This window comes from Argiope bruennichi, chromosome 9 (assembly GCF_947563725.1).
Source record: "Argiope bruennichi chromosome 9, qqArgBrue1.1, whole genome shotgun sequence".
Taxonomy (NCBI): Eukaryota; Metazoa; Arthropoda; class Arachnida; order Araneae; family Araneidae; genus Argiope; species Argiope bruennichi.
Genome location: NC_079159.1, coordinates 19,369,235 through 19,372,968, shown reverse-complemented (window position 1 = coordinate 19,372,968; position 3,734 = coordinate 19,369,235). Strand labels below are relative to the sequence as shown.

The 3,734-nt window shown below is 28.3% G+C and overlaps 1 long non-coding RNA gene across 1 annotated transcript; it reads left to right on the top strand.

The window, feature by feature from the left end:
• The first annotated feature begins 278 nt into the window (after positions 1 to 278).
• LOC129983721 (uncharacterized) lies at positions 279 to 3,188 on the top strand. Its single transcript, XR_008785440.1, has 3 exons — positions 279 to 359; positions 1,413 to 1,475; positions 3,091 to 3,188. It is a non-coding gene; the product is annotated as an uncharacterized LOC129983721 (long non-coding RNA).
• The last annotated feature ends 546 nt before the right edge of the window (positions 3,189 to 3,734 follow it).

The window sequence follows — 3,734 nt, the reverse complement described above, 5'->3', positions numbered from 1 at the left end:
ATATTTTGCCTAAGAAGCTATTAAGTGACCAAGTTGCATAAATAATTAACTGAAAATATTAGAGAGTATTTCTACTGACGAACCAGATGGTCGCCAAAATCGGCTAATATTTACCGAAAATAATTCATTCGAGCTTGGAGATGACAATCAAAATTTATGTTTTTTTATTTTATCTAAATGATCAGAGAAGAGATTTGCATCTGAAATTCTGAGTGGAATTTATCGCATCAATAACATTTTTGAATAACAAAGGTCACGTTTCTGACTATAAAAGACATGCAGAAAACACGAAACGCCACACACCATCTTCTACGTCGAAGCAGTAAGTCTTTCAGAAGAAAGTAACAATAACGTTAAAAGTAAGTACAGTTCAAATTTTTTTTCTCATTTCTTCCTAAAATTCAGAATTTCATGAATATTGTAAAAAGTTTTCTTGAAAGACAATAAAGGGACAGCAAATATGTCAAATTAAACTGTGTTTCTTGTCGATCATAATAAATTTATTTCAAATATTTTAGACGAATTCGTTAAAACAATTTTCTTTCAACTTGATAATATTTAGAGCGTAATGTATTATTTGTAAACAAAATATATTAGACAAGATAATTTTCAAATCATTCTACAGGACAGATTGTTAAACTTACAAATAATTCACTAAGAAAAGGTTTCCAAAATTGTAATTAGATTTTCGCTTCAAAATCATTGACTTTCTTTAATAATTTTTACACAAAATTCGCTTTTGCACCTCGTAAATATTTTTTTTAAAAATTTTTTCAATGGCATCTAACATTTTTATATCCTAACAATCGTTCTCTAATGTTTAATAGATTTTTAAAATATTTGTAAGTATATTTTACAGCGATATTTTTTCATTATTTTAATTACTGCATTCAAAACAAAAAATCTATGATAATATTAAAAGTTAATTTTAACAATGAAGAAAAGATTTTAAAAAATTTAAAAAAAACATATAAACATTATTATGTTGATATTTTCTGGAATAAATACTCACATTCATGGTATTATTTCTATTGTTGTTGTTTTTTTGCTTGAAAATAATACAATTGTAAAATTTATTTCAGTACTTTCCCATAATTAATATTATTTTAATTAGATAATATATCGATTTTCTTTTAAGAAAATATAACATAAAAAGCACAATAAAAGAATTTACATTATGATAATCTTATTTTTGACTTTATTATTAATACGATAACTTTATTACTAATATATTATAATATCAATATGAGAATCACAACGGATCTAAAGCAATGCTTCCATTTTAAATTTTAGATTTGAATGTTTCTTGAAATATAAGAACTTCGCTAAAATAATAATTGAACCAAATTTTTAATAATCTTCTATTTATTTATTAACTCAAATAAAATAATGGTAGATTTAATTGTTTTCAGATGTTTCTTCTAATTGTATTGGCATGCATTTCTCTCTCCCAGGCTAGTCAACTCCTGTACAATGTGAGTACTATTATACATTTTCACCATTAAAATCGAAATTGCATTAATATTTTTTCTGAGATATTAATTTACATAATTCTTGATTAAAATTGATGAAAATACTTTTCACAAATATAAGATGTAACGTCGTGACCGACCAGTTTTGTATAAACTTGAATAACGTGTTGTTTTTCTGATTTTTTAAATTTAATAGCTAATTATATTTAAATACATTAAATCCTGTAAGAATAATTTAGATTTTGGCTATTGAATTATTTAAAACTATACAGTTTAAGAATCAAACTCCACAAATCTCAAAAAGGGAAAATGTATCTTTTAAGAGCATTGGTTGATCTTACTTTTTTGGCATGAATCAAGCTGAAAAACTGCTGTAATTCTTACTTTGAAGAATATGTTTCAAGGAGAACAATTTGGTCTTCCATCCCTGTCGAGAATCAATGACACGAATTAAAACAATTTTAATACTCTTATGCAATTTTCAGGCCTGAAATTTTAAAAATATATATAAATTTCATATAATGCATATTTTAAAAGCGCTCATCATCTCCCAGAACACACAATTCTCACATTTTTTTTTAAAAAAACCTTGTTTGTTGCAAAAATGCATGGAACAAATAATCAAATTTGTTTCACCGGCAAAAACAAACGAGAAGATATCGTCTACCTGTAGTAAATTTGAGGGACTAGTAAATGGAACCTTACCAGTTTTGAACTCCGCACAGTTGATTTCGTAGTAAAGATGTGGAGTGACTATAGTTTTATCACAATGGTAGAGTTATTGTAAACATTCTTATAGAATCTCGCTCAAATTATTTTCGCATATTTCACTTTAGTTTAAATAATTTTCGGCTTAGAAAATTTCAGAGTTATCTTTAAATAAATATGAATTCTTTGCTTATATTAGATATGTCAAGTTTTAGACAGTCTTATTTAACCAAACATGTATTCGAATTTTCATAATTCGCTATATTTCTATTTATTATAATGTTATTTATTATAACAAAATAATCCGTCGAGAACTCTCCCATCACAGATTTACAATTCTTAAAATTAATCTTTTGTAAAATACATAAATGAATAACTAAAATTTAATGACGGGACCCTGAGTGACTTCCATTTAAAAAATGTCTAAAGTTATTTTTCAAAGAAGAGTAAATCTAAGAAAATAATTTTAAGACTTGCGCAACAGAATTTTTAAATTCTATTTTCCAACGCCCTTATTTCAAAAATTTTTACTCAATGCATAAAGTACACGAGTTTCCGTTATTACTTTCTGTCTAAACGCAATTCTCCAGGGTATTTTAAATCAATATAATAAAAGTAAGTCCTATTTTATAATTTATAATATAATGAAAGATCACTGTAAAACATTTAATTTCATATCTTGTTAGAAGACATTCAACAAAATGTCGTTGCCTTCGAAGTTTAGTAAAGAATCATCTCAGAAAATACACTAGCAAAAATTCGAGAAAATTCAATATAATATTTCTCTAAAGCATTATATTGAAACAAATTATATATTTATTCGAATCCATTTTTTGAGCACTTATTTTCAAAAATAAATCTCAACTTATTACCTAGGAAATTATGACCTTTCTTATTATCTCATTTCCAGGCTTATCCTTACGCTCGTCCTTACCAAGCTGGATACTACGTCAGGGAGCCTCATCGTCACGAGCACGTCGAAGTAGCTCGAGACCACGGAGGTGCAGTTGCAGGTCGATACGGGTATCTCGATGCCAGGGGAATCGGACGACAGGTGCATTACGTCGCTGACCACGCCGGGCTTAGGGCTAATGTACACACCAATGAACCAGCAGTCGTCCAAAATGCACCACTCGCCGCTGGTATTGTCTCTGATGGTCTTCTCGCTCGTGGTGTAGCTGCTGCAGTTCCATCCTATAATCCAGCCCTCGGTTACGATTATGGATTGAATCCGTATGGTTTGGCATACAACAGATTTGGTCTTGGATATGGCTATGGAAGTGCTTTGGGATACACTGGTCTTTAGGGAAGTTACCCAAGTCTCTATGCTTAACTTCTTTAATTTCTAATCTGAATGAATTTGTCTACTTCCTTTGAAAATTGAATTCTTGAATTTCGCTATTTCGTGGTGTGTATCTTGAATTTCCAAATCCCATTTTCTTTTGGCATACTTTTTTTTTTATTTCTTTTATTTTACAAATTAGAATTTTCGAGCACTTTTTAACTTAATATTGAATAATTCTTAATTTTCTTTTACATTAAATGAGTTTTGTG